The sequence below is a fragment of the Sinohyriopsis cumingii genome, chromosome 12 (genome assembly GCF_028554795.1).
Source record: "Sinohyriopsis cumingii isolate HCF-2022 chromosome 12, ASM2855479v2, whole genome shotgun sequence".
Lineage (NCBI taxonomy): Eukaryota > Metazoa > Mollusca > Bivalvia > Unionida > Unionidae > Sinohyriopsis > Sinohyriopsis cumingii.
In genome coordinates this window covers 113,379,441-113,394,109 of record NC_142972.1, presented here as the reverse complement: position 1 = coordinate 113,394,109, position 14,669 = coordinate 113,379,441, and the positions used below count along the sequence as shown (strand labels likewise).

The 14,669-nt window shown below is 35.3% G+C and overlaps 1 protein-coding gene across 9 annotated transcripts in view; it reads left to right on the top strand.

The window, feature by feature from the left end:
• The window catches only part of LOC149787273 (FH1/FH2 domain-containing protein 3-like), a 411,067-nt gene that overhangs the window by 80,508 nt on the left and 315,890 nt on the right, over positions 1–14,669 (top strand). The gene's annotated exons all lie outside the window — the stretch shown is intronic.

Sequence of the window (14,669 nt, the reverse complement as noted above, 5' to 3'; positions counted from 1 at the left end):
TGCTGTTATATTATGCCTAACAAAAATAAAAAGGTGTGCATTTGAATTTGCAATTATCCAAAGTGCACGCTTGCTTTGTTGACAATGTTCTTTTTGCTGTGCTATGTTTATTTGTTCATTTTAACAAAATCTGAGTCTTTTACATTGCTAAAATGAGAGTGACCTACATAGCTGTTTAAAATCAGAGTGTCATAAATAGCTCTTTAAAATGAGAGTGGCATAAATAACTGTTTAAAATGAGAGTGACATAAATAGCTGTTTCATCAATGCAGTAGGTAAATTAAGGCTTTCAGATTTAAAGTTAAAATAATATGAAATTTCTCTCCTAAACTTCCACACTCTGGAATATATTCATTGAAAAATTTTGATAAGTTATAATTCTTATATTCTTAGTTTACCTACTACTATAGCGCAGCGATATCGTGTGATTTGCAAAGCATGTTTACCTTTAGGAGAATTACAAGCATAGATGTGGAGCACTGAGATGTAAGGCAACCAAGGATTTAACGTTAATTTTAATTTTTTTCAGATCTTAAAGATAACACATCTACATTGCATTGCATTCGATAGTTTGCAGAAACGTGATGTAAATATTTCACGAGTTTAACATGAAAGTAACATTGGCTATATCTATTAAGAACAACCTCAATTTGTTTTTAAAAAATTCTGGCTGAAAACATGTGGTCAACCTTAGATGTATTGATGAAAAACACTCATGAGAAAAGTAGTGCAGGTATTCTCCAAACTTTAAGAAATGATGAAGGTTTATAGATAACTTTAAACAACTATAACAATGTAATAAGCAGCAAGATGGTTAGAACAGTGTACTACATGGGTAAATAAACAAATTTCAATTGGGCAAAATTTAAACTACAACTTGCAGATCTAATGTATTTTACAAGGTCAATATACAACGATTAAGCGAACACACAGACAGAATGGTCAGAGGACAAGGCACAGCACATGGTATTTCAGTATATGAATTAGTTGTAGAAGCATGAACCATAGGAATGACAAAACGCCTATCAGTCTGTAACAGTGTGAAATATAAGAATGACAAAAAGTCTATATCAGTCAGATATTAGATTAAGCATAAAAGTAGGCTAAAAGGTTCATGCTGATAACGCATGCATACACTTTATCTAGCACGACATATTCTACAGATGGTCTTAGTTCATACACACACTTTATCCAGCACGACATATTCTACGGATGGTCTTAGTTCATACATATCATACATACACTTTATCGAGCACGACATATTCTACGGATGGTTTTAATTCATGCACACACTTTATCTAGCACGACATATTCTACGGAGATGCTTTTAATTCATGCATACACTTTATCTAGCACGACATATTCTACGGATCGTTTTAATTCATGCATACACTTTATCTAGCACGACATATTCTACGGATGGTTTTAATTCATGCACACACTTTATCTAGCACGACATATTCTACAGAGATGCTTTTAATTCATGCATACACTTTATCTAGCACGACATATTCTACGGATCGTTTTAATTCATGCATACACTTTATCTAGCACGACATATTCTACGGATGGTTTTAATTCATGCACACACTTTATCTAGCACGACATATTCTACGGATGGTCTTAGTTCATACATAAACTTTATCTAGCACGACATATTCTACGGATGGTCTTAGTTCATACATAAACTTTTTCTAGCACGACATATTCTACGGATGGTTTTAATTCATGCACACACTTTATCTAGCACGACATATTCTACGGATGGTCTTAGTTCATACATAAACTTTTTCTAGCACGACATATTCTACGGATGGTTTTAATTCATGCATACACTTTATCTAGCACGACATATTCTACGGATGGTTTTAATTCATGTACACACTTTATCTAGCACGACATATTCTACGGATGGTCTTAGTTCATACATACACTTTATCTTGCACGACATATTCTACGGATGGTTTTAATTCATGCATACACTTTTTCTAGCACGACATATTCTACGGATGGTTTTAATTCATGCACACACTTTATCTAGCACGACATATTCTACGGATGGTCTTAGTTCATACATAAACTTTTTCTAGCACGACATATTCTACGGATGGTTTTAATTCATGCATACACTTTATCTAGCACGACATATTCTACGGATGGTTTTAATTCATGCACACACTTTATCTAGCACGACATATTCTACGGATGGTCTTAGTTCATACATACACTTTATCTTGCACGACATATTCTACGGATGGTTTTAATTCATGCACACACTTTATCTAGCACGACATATTCTACGGAGATGCTTTTAATTCATGCATACACTTTATCTAGCACGACATATTCTACGGATGGTTTTAATTCATACATACACTTTATCTAGCACGACATATTCAACGGAGTTTTAATTCATGAATACACTTTATCTAGCGCGACATATTCTACGGATGGTCTTAGTTCATATATACACTTTATCTAGCACGACATATTCTACGGATGGTTTTAATTCATGCATACACTTTATCTAGCACGACATATTCTATGGATGGTTTTAATTCATGCACACACTTTATCTAGCACGACATATTCTACGGAGATGCTTTTAATTCATTTGTGAAAAGAGAAGTGTATAATATACATGTAATACAATCCTATAAGTCAACTAGCTTTCACAAATATCAATAAAAATGGGGACTAATTAAAGAGAACAATACGAATATATAATTATATTGAAACGGAGAAATGGTCAACTGAGAGTATACAATCTCATTACAAAGATTTATGTCTATGTTTGTCACGTGGATAATCAGTGGCTGGCAATCACTGTAGACAGACAAGCATATAAAAATACAACCATTAATACTAATAGGGTATGCAATGGCATCTAGGGATATACAGTATGTAATGGCATCTAGGTGTATACAGTTGGTAATGGTATATATGTATATAGAGTATGCAATGGCGTCTAGGGATATACAGTATGTAATGGCATCTAGGTATACACAGTTGGGAATGGTATCTAGGTATATACAGTATGCAATGGCACCTAGGTATATACAGTTGGTGATTATATCTAGATATATAAAATATGCAATGGCATTTAAGTATATACAGTTGGTAATGACATCTAGGTATATACAGTATGAAATGGCATCTAGGTATAATCAGTGTGTAATGTCATCTAGGTGTATAGAGTATGCAATGGCATTTGAGTATATACAGTACGTAATGACATTTATGTATATACAGTATGCAATGGCATCTATGTGTATAAAGTCTATGCCTGCAAGAGTTGGATCCATTTATTGCTTTTATATAGATTAGTTAATCTGGATTAGGGTCTCAAACCGAATCCTGTGCCCCGCAAAATGATTGGCTTCACAAAGTGTCATGAGAGATAACAAAAGTGGTGCGGCCTTTGGGCCATCGAAAATGCTCTCGGGCGGCCCTCGGTGTAGTTTAAGTTTGAGACCCCTGCTCTAATCCGCCTTTTTTGTTGTTGCTACAAATAAATTTTTCAGTGCAGAGAACAATCCATTTAATACAAGACTGAACAATATGATATAATCAACTATAAATAAAAGTTTTTTTTCCAACTGATGTTAAAGCCAGTAAATTACGTTATCAATGATGCCTGGCAATATTATGCTGACTACAGTAATGGCTGGCACAAATACAACACTGATGACTTGGTTTGCACTCCTTCACACTAAGTTTGTATTGAACTCTGCTCTTGAAAGTCATTAAGACTCTTATCTATGGTAGGGCACAAATCAGCTGATATTTGGCAGGGCACAAATCAGCTGATATTTGGTAGGGCACAAATCACCTGATATTTGGTAGGGCACAAATCACCCGATATTTGGTAGGGCACAAATCATCTGATATTTGGCAGGGCACAAATCACCCGATATTTGGTAGGGCACAGCTTTTGGTCTACTATTCGTGAGGTACACTGCTATCTATTGGTTATGCAAAGTGTTACACGCTTGCATCAGATATTGATCTACTATTGTCTCTATAGCATCATCAACCATACTTTTTTAAGTTCACGCAGTTCCTCGCTGGAACGCAGTACGTCATTACGCTATCATAGTGTTATCTGTTTGAAGCAATAAAGTTATTAAACTTAACATTTTACAGCAATAGGTACGCAATTATTTCATAACATTTCTTGGAGTCATTTTACGGCAAGAGGTACGCAATTATTTCATAACATTTCTTGGAGTCATTTTACAGCAAGAGGTACGCAATTATTTCATAACATTTCTTGGAGTCAGTTTACAGTGAGAGGTACACAATTATTTCATAACATTTCATGGAGTCATTTTACAGTGGGAAGTACTCAGTTATTTTCATAACATATCTTGGAGTTATTTTGCAATAAGTGGCACTAAATTAATTCATAATATTTTCAAGATTCACCAGACCTCAAAATATGTATTTGAAGAAACACAGCATTCTGACCCTTTTAGTTGCATGCTGTTTACCATGGTTCTGGAGTGTTTCTATAATGTTTGCATCTTCTGAACTCTGTATAATTAATCGAGCACTTTTTATTATTATCCCAATCCACATCTGAATGCCTGAATGTAATCTACCTCACCCAATATACAATTAAGCTTGACTTACCAATACACTGCATACATGCGCCACATGCTTGAGGTCTGTTTTGGGTTAATTAAAAAATGCATTTGTGATATGGCTAATTAAGAAATGCACGTGTAATGTGGCGTTTAAAACAATCACGTGTAATGTGGCGTGTAAATAAACATATACGTGTAATGTGGCGTGTACAAAATACGCACGTGAAATGTGACATGTAAAAACGACACCACCGGTGAATATGGAATATGTCATAATCCAACTTCTTTGAGTTACAATAACCTAATCAGCAGTGTACATATTATACATTTTCAAGATAATTTTCCTGTGTTAGTTGAACTAAATGAAATTTGACAGTTACCTGTGTTTTTCAGCAATTAAATGTTACTAAAACTTAAAGAAGAGGAAGTGCAAGTAGACTGCCACAAATATGATAACGGTATGCATGTCATGGATTACTAGTATTGTAAAGTATAACATATTGTAGTCATATTGGACCAATATAACTATTGTTTAAGTGTCGTGACTAGTTAGACCGGAGAACCTCACCCCTATGTTTCTTGGTTCATGGGTTCCAAGTCTTCAAGGCTAAATGTACTAAACATGCTGTGTATATTCTGATTAATAAGCTGTGTATATTCTGATTAATAAGCTGTGTATATTCTGATTAATAAGCTGTGTACATTCTGATTAACAGACTGTATACAGTCTGATTAATAGGCTGTGTATATTCTGATCAATAGACTGTGTACATTCTGATTAATAAGCTGTGTACATTCTGATTAATAGGCTGTGTATATTCTGATTAATAGGCTGTGTATATTCTGATCAATAGACTGTGTACATTCTGATTAATAAGCTGTGTATATTCTGATCAATAGACAGTGTGTATTCTGATTAATAGGCTGTGTGTATTCTGATTAATAGGCTGTGTACATTCTGATTAATAGGCTGTGTACATTCTGATTAATAGACTGTGTACATTCTGATTAAAAGGTTGTGTATATTCTGATCAATAGACTGTGTATATTCCGATTAATAGGCTGTGTATATTCTGATTAATAGACTGTGTACATTCTGATTAATAGACTGTGTATATTCTGATCAATAGACTGTGTATATTCCGATTAATAGGCTATGTATATTCTGATTAATAGGCTGTACATATTCTGATTAATAGGCTGTGTACATTCTGATTAATAGGCTGTGTATATTCTGATCAATAGGCTGTGTATATTCTAATCAATAGTTTGTGTATATTCTGATTAATAGGCTGTGTGTATTCTGATTAATAGGCTGTGTATATTTTAATTGACAGGCTGTGTACATATTGATTGACAGGCTATGTACATTCTGATTGACAGGTTGTGTATATTACGATTAATAGGCTCTGTACATTCTGGAACAGAATATTTAACTGGATTCATAAAAACTTCTTCATGTATTAAATGGATAAGCGGAACAACGTCGAGGTATCCAAGCATGTTTGGTAAGCAAATAATTCCGATTGTATAGAATATATAAATTAAGTTTTCCGGTCTAACTCCCGTTTTCTTATTCTCTATTGTAAATTATTGTTGGAACGACACGTCAACGTTAAGCATGCTCGCTCAGTTTTGCAATGAATGGTACAAATTGTAAGTCCGCATTTTGTATATGCAGTCAACTCCCATTACGAGACCAATATTATATTTATTAAAAGGTTGCAGTCATACTGTAATTTCCCTAATTTTTCTATTTTTTCTAAATATTTTTAAGTCAATTTTTTATCTCGTCAAATTTTAGCTGTATTCAAGATTTGACAGACTTTAGGGGATTTGAGTGAAACTTATTGTTATGTGGGTTTTTTTTTCTTTCTGTTTTACGAAGCTTTCATTTGAATAAATATTAAAATGATTATTGTGAATCCAAGAGTACCTTTTATCTGCGAAATCGGTTAATTTATTATAATCCTAATTATAACTATAATCCTAACATGTACATAGTAACATTTTACATGTGGCCATGTCTAGAAACACATTGGGACATATGATGTCACCATAAAGAAAGAAAGAAAAAATAACTAACTTAGACTTTTATTAATTTAAATATAGCAATACAGTACGTTATTTTGGATAGTATGGCACTGAAGAAACGTGCAATGCCTTAGGACTATCACAGACAATAGTTGTACACACATGTATGCAACAAGCTCTGATTTTCGTTAAAATATTATTATTTACAGCATATCTATTTAAGGTGAGCAGCGTCTTTACAAAAATAAAATAGGATAACTTAGGTGAGAGCTGTTTTATACATCTAAGATATACGAATACCAAGTTCGTATATCAACGATTTTCTTTTGGGATTTTTTAACTTCTGAATATCTCCTTATTGACATAATCATGCACCAAGAGTTTTAAAAAATATGGATATGCCTAACACACATAACATTCAATTTGTATTGAAAAGTCTATGCAAATCATGTAAAAGACATTTGTACTGAAAGATTATACTATTCACACTATATTAAATTTGCTTTGAAAAGTTCTCTGAACGCATCCAGCATGATCGACAAAGAGAAACACCACGATTATTGTGAAAAGGAATCTCAGAAGCACCAACACCAATCTGTATTGTTTCAGTTAACTGTTTCCCCATATAATGGCAATTATTGTGAACAATATGGATAAAATCCTATATAATGGTAATTGTTGCAAAGAATATGATAATAAAATATAAAGAATTAAATTGCTCCAGTTCCTTTTCATGTTGTGCAATTTGTCATTGTTCTTAGACTGGTACTCTATGGCGTCGTCGCTTGAGGTTAAGAGAACTACATATAATGGCCCAAATATATCAATCTGAGTTCATTGATAATACCTGTACCTCATGTTTAAAATCAAAAAGCGTAAAATGTCAAATAAGTTACAGAGTCAGCAACATTACTGATATGATCAAAGAGTAAGTAATATTAATGATATGTTCAAAAAGTCAGCTACATTACTGGCAAGATCAAAGAGTCGGTAATATTACTTATTTGAATAAAGAATCGGTAACATTACTGACGTGATCAAAGTTAGTAATATTACTAATATGATCAAAGGGTATGTAACATTACCGACTTGATCAAAGAGTCAAAAAAATTACTGTTATGATCCAAGAGTCAGTAACATTACTGTTATTATCAAAGACTCTGCAACATTGATGATATGATCAAAGAGTCAGTAACATTACTGATATTGTCATTAAAAATGTTTGCTCTTTTTAGAGTTTCTGGGTTAAGTTTCACACACTAAATTCAGTATATCTTATTAAACAAGTTAGTTCAAGAAAAGTTAAGGAAATAAATCTAACGTTTCCCTAATCCATTGATTATTCGGGTGGATATTAAATAACAGGGGGGAATATTATATGCAGAAATCAAAGACAAACTGTGCATCCTGAAAAAGTCAACCGTCGAAACTGCATCCAAACATTTTACCAGAACCTACTTTGAAAAAAATCCGCATCCATCAATTAAACAGTCTGCCAGAAACCGTTGTCGCGATAAACACGTTTCTTTTCAAGAAAAATAAAACTCAGACGATAAACTGCGGTATACTAGGTTTTGTAGTAGACTCAGGAGAAAGCTATGTACTAATTTGCGTTGGGCACAAGGAAACAGCAATAAATTAGCTACACGATACCACTGAAACCATGGTTACTGTAGAAGAGGTAACAGAAACATGAACATTTTTATTCTTATTTTCGTTATAAGGTATGTACAACACCCATATATATATATTATATATATATATATATGTATGTATGTATGTATGTATGCTCAAATAGTCCTTTACAGCTGAAATACTCAGTGCTCACATCATCCCCAACGAGATTAAAGTGAAATATATTAGTTGGTTTAGTTTCACCCTATCACAACACTGTACGTGAGAGTTTGTGTCGGTTTCACTCTATCACAACTATGGCGTGGGGGGGGGGGGTATGCCGACACTGGTAGGTGTGGGGTGTGGTGCTGCCAATATTTATTTAAATTATTATAGAAGTCCCACACAGGCTCGATTGTGGTTGGAAGTTAAATTACTGAAAGATAGATGTAAAGCTCCGAGTCCCCAGTCAGCAATGTCGACGGTTAAATGACTGAATAAACAAAAAAAAGTGAAATTCAAAGAATAACAATTTAATGACAATTCAGTAATCAAATGATTAACATTTTTCAAGTGCTCTCCTTCCGCTCGACCCTGCGATAGCATATTGCATCATTTGATTAGTAGTGTGAGATAGCTTTCCACCTGTTTTTGTATTCTACTCATCTGTGTATTCTTCTCTCCTATTCATCCAATTCCTTCTTCTCTTCCTCCCGACTTTCTCCAAATTGCCTCTCCTCCTCGACTTCTCTATATTTCTCCTCCTTTCCCACTTCCTCCTCCTCGACACCTTTTCCTCCTCCTCCTCCTCGACTCTATTCACCGACTAGACTTGTCGACTCCGACTGCTCTGCTAGTCTTACTTCCGTCTCCCCTCTTAGAAACTCGGGACTTAACTAAACCGGAAGTTCTGTCCCACAAAAAGCTTCCTGTGAAAACACAAGGACGGTATGCTATTTCCCTAAACCCTCTCATCTCACACTACACCCAGACTATCATCAGATAACGGCTATTACATTTCTTCGGTCATGCATTCATTCACATCGAAATACTCATACTTTCTTGTATGGTAAAACAACGGCGTAATAAAAGCACGGTAACAATTACTTCTCATATGTACATCAATAAATTGTGTCACATCAGTACATATTCCCAATCCCATTTTACTAAACAATATCACAACAATCAGACGCATTTCTTCACATTACAACTCATACAAAGTACACAAGTATTCAAATATAAATACTCTGATATACCCATACCTCCATATTAACTAATCTTCAACCATTTTCCAAATTCACAATTCAAGCATGTGTAAAATCTAAAATATCACATGAATAAATGCACTAGTTTGCTACGAAGTAACCTAATAGCGAATTACAATATTAATTCTGACCACAAGCTAACAATCTATATAATTCTATATATAATACTCAAGCTCATTTATCAAATACACGTGTAAATTAAATACTACAAAGGTAATTCTACGTACTAAACGATCCGAATACTTAAGTATACATACTACACATAATTACAATTACAATGCCGTAATATTCTGCAAAAATCGAGCAAATAACTTACTGACCTTCACGAAGCTTTGTCCTTCCTTAGAATCTCCTCTCTACGTTTTCCCGCCAAATTACGAGTGTCTTTCTCAGAGTAATCATATTTGCTCAGCAATCTTCCCAGGAGAACTAAATTTTCGCTTGCTAGTTAGAAGTTATCATACGGATCGAAACTGTTAACCACACCCTCCGTCTCAATTCCAATTGGATGTCGCTTTGATTCGATCCAATCCACTTAGCGGACAATGTACTTCTCGCTGTCTGTCCATGTGGGGACGTATTTAGAACACACCCCGGTTTCCTCGCGGTTCCTCTGATCTTGGACAAAGCTGTAACACCTAGGCGGGAAGTCGCTCTATCTAACACCTATGTCGATCCAAGTGTCGGGTCGTCTCTCTGGTCACAATAACCTTGCGTAAGAGATTAACTCAAACCTGCGGTATGTTCAGACATCAAACATGGCTTGTAATAATAATACCTTAGTTTATACACGACTTACGAACTGGGTTGAGCAAACGTGACAACAACACTCTGTAAGTGAGAGTTTGTGTCGGTTTCACTCTATCACAACACTCTATAAGTGAGAGTTTGTGTCGGTTTCACTCTGTCGCACTGAAAAAAAGATGGCAGTTGTTCGTCCTTGACGTTATTATGTATAGACTGAACGATCCAGGCCAAAATATAAGACATTATCAAACGTCAAGATCATGTGTATTATATTTATTGGTAAATTAAAATAATAGACTAGACAATATTTAACACACGTAGGACTTATCTGCCCACAGCTGATGATCATCTTGTTTGTGATTGAGCATGCGCGTGTAATAAAAGTATACTAATGTGCTAGTTAGGATTTGACGATAGGTGTCACAGACACGACAAAGGTAACAGCTTCACACCGGAAAGAAAAGTCTATGATTGCAGGAATAACTTTGTGGGGATATAAACCATCAATGAATAAGCACTTGAATGAAGAACACTTAGAATTTACATGTGTTATACTAATTTGTCTTTTAAGCATCATTCTTTTCATCAATTGTGTGATTCGACATGTAAACAAATGATATCTCAGTGCAAATAAACAACCTCTCAGTGCCAATAAGTGATCTCTGAGTGCTAATACGTTATCTCTCAGTGGCAGTAAGTGATCTTTATGTGCCAATAAGTGACCTTTCAGTGCCGATAAGTATATTGGTTTAAGCACTAGGAAATGATTATAGCAATGATAAATAATGTTAGTCAATTAACCATTTCGATATACATACTTTGACGTATTGATACAGTCAATTAACCATTTCAATATACATACTTTTGACGCATTGATACAGTCAATTAAGCATTTCGATATACATACTGACATAGTGATACAGTAAATTAACTATTTAGATATGCATACTTTGACGTATTGATACAGTCAATTAGCCATTTAGAGATACATACTTTGACGTATTGATACAGTCAATTAACCATTTCGATATACATACTTTGACGTATGGATACAGTCAGCCATTTCGATATACATACTTTGACGTAGTGATACAGTCAATTAACCATTTCAATATACATACTTTTGACGCATTGATACAGTCAATTAACCATTTCGATATACATACTTTGGCGTATTGATACAGTCAATTAACCATTTCGATATACATACTCTGGCGTATTGATACAGTCAATTAAACATTTCGATATACATACTTTGACGTATTGATACAGTCAATTAACCATTTCGATATACATACTTTGACGTATTGATACAGTCAATTAGCCATTTCGATATACATACTTTGACGTACTGATACAGTCAATTAACCATTTCGATATACATACTTTGACGTATTGATACAGACAATTAGCCATTTCGATATACATACTTTGACGTACTGATACAGTCAATTAACCATTTCGAGATATGTACGTTGGCGCATTGATACAGTCAATTAGCCATTTAGATATACATACTTTGACGTATTGATACAGTCAATTAACCATTTCGATATACATACTTTGACGTATTGATACAGTCAATTAACCATTTAGATAATACATGTATAACGTACCAGGGCCGTTCTATCCAATAAGCGCGATATTCATTGTGCCTAGGGTCGACGTAACCAAATTACGGAAAACAATTATGAGCAAAGAGGCAGTCATGTCGATGTCAAACGTTATATTGAAGTGCCTAGGACCTACAAGGACATCAGTCTGGTCCTGTACCGTACTGATACGGTTAATTAACCATTTCAATATACATATCTACGGTTTTGATATTCGAATAGATAGAGGATATTTGCATGTAACGAGTTAATAACGGACATATTTCTTCGAGTGGGTAAAATACTTTGTATAATAATAATAATAATAATAATAACAATAATGACGACTTTGTATAGCGCCTAATCTTTAGAAGCTCTAAGCGCTTTACAAAATTAGACAACACCTATAAGATAAGAAATATAATAATATTATTACAAAAACAAACACCATGAAATTAAAAAAAGACATTTAAAAAAAAAAAGAAGCATGCTGAGAATATTTCAGGTAGGAAACATTATTAGGTCTTTAAGTTTGTTCTTGCAGTCAAAATAAGTGAGATCTTTGAGAGCCCTCTTGAATGTGATCACTGTGTCTTTGTGTCTAAGTTCATTCCACGTTGCTGGGCCATGGTATGCAAAAGAACGCTGTCCATATGACTTTGTTTTCATAATGGGAATAATGAGTATACGATTGTCAGAAGAGGAGCGTAAGTATCTTGCTGGTGTGTACACATGGGTGAGGTCAGGTAGTTATGTTGGACTAGAGTCCGACAGTGAAATGTAGCACAGAGAACAAATTTTGTGTTTGATTCTGGATCGAATGGATAGCCAGTGTAAGGTACAGAGCAGCGGGGAGGTGTGCTCTGATCGTGGTACTCTAAGTATGATCCGAGCAGCTGTGTTTTGAACTTTTTGAAGTTTCTGGAGTAGATACTGAGATGAACCAGACAGAATTGAGTTACAATAGTCCAGTCTTGAAAGTACTAATGAACACACAAGTGTTTTAGTGGCATCGACTGAAAGATATTTGCGAATTGAGCTGATGCATCTCAGCTCAAGATATGCAGCCTTGCATATGTTCATGACATGTTGGTGCAATGTGGGAATACTGTCCAGAGTAACACCTAGGTTTCGTACTGATTGTGTGAATTTAATGTTGGCGTTGCTGATATTTATTGTTTGAGGTAAAGGATATGAATGAGAAAGTCTTTGTGTTGTGATCAGAATGGCCTCAGTTTTATCATCATTCGTCTGCAGCTTGTTACAAGTCATCCATGATTTCACATCAGAAACGCACCTCTCTACATCTTGGATGGCAGCATCAACTTCAGTTGAGTGGCTAGATTTGTATATTCGGGTGTTATCAGCGTACAATTGGTGAGACACTGGATGATGATCTATGACACTTGAGAGCAACTGAGTGTACAGAATGAAGAGAACAGGTCCAAGAACAGACCCCTGTGTAACACCACAACATAGATCAACTGGGTTGGAGTGTGTTCCATTTGCAGATACAATTTGTGTCCTGTTGACCAAGTAGGACTTGAACCACAGTAAGGCTGTATCATGAATGCCAAATACATGCTGGAGACGGTGAAGTAATATATCATGGTCTATTGTGTCAAATGCTGCAGACAAATCAAGGAGGGTGAGGACTGTAATCTTTCCGCTATCCAACGCAGAGAGAATGTCATGAACTACTTTTAGAAGAGTAGTTTCAGTACTGCAGCAAGGGCGATATGCAGATTGTACATTGCTAAAAAGACTGTTTGAATTTAGATGAGATACAAACTGGGATACAACAACCTTTTTTAAGATTTTTTAAATAAGTGGGAGATTAGAAACTGGGCGGTTGTTCTTAAAATCGTTATGGTCTAGTGTTGGTTTCTTCAGCAGAGGCTTTACAATGACAGTTTTGAAAAATGATGGGAATTCCCCCAGATGAGAGAGAGGTATTAATACCATCAGTTAGTGAAGGTAATACTGGATGTAAGCACTCAAGCAGCAGTGATGTTGGAATTGGATCAAGTTCACATGACTTTGGTGCACTCTTTATCACGATTGTACGTATGAAATCCATAGAAACAGGTTCAAATGTTGCCAGTGGTTGCCGCTCAAATTCTGTATCCCAACTATATGGTGACGACGAGTCAATTGAAATTGTGGTGTCAAGCTTATCTCTAATGGTTTGTACTTTGTCACGGAAGAAATTTGCAAACATGTCCGGAAGGTCGACTGGAGAGAAGGTAGTTGGAAGTGGTGTAGATTTGTTCCTTGACATTAGCTTGTTAGTAATCTCGAAGAGCTCTTTGCAGCTGGAACTTTCCATGATCTTAATAGTGTAGTGGAGTGATTTCGCTGAATGGACTATATTTGTGACATTCTTCTTAGCGACTTCATAGATTTGCTTATGAATAGTGAGTCTGGTGGAAAGCCAGCGCCTCTCAGCTTTACGGCGGTCTCTTTTAGCACTGCGAAGCTGGTCCCTAACACTGCTATACCAAGAAGAACACTTTTGAATTGATACTCTGCACTTGGTAGCTGGGGCATGTTTGTCAAGTAATGAACGCAGGCAGTTATGGAGTTGTTCTGCGGTAGGAGGTAAGCAAGTTGTTAGGTTAGCTTGGATGTCGTGCATTAATTTGGTTCTATTTATCATACGGAGGTTTCTCTTAGTAGCAGATAAAGGTGGAGGGTTAGGGACTGAAACGTCAAGATGGCATATAATGCAGAGGTGATCTGATGCAAGGTCATGGGATACCAGGGAGGACCGTAGAATGTTATCATCAGGTCTATGAAGAATCCAGTCTAAAATGTGATCATGTTTA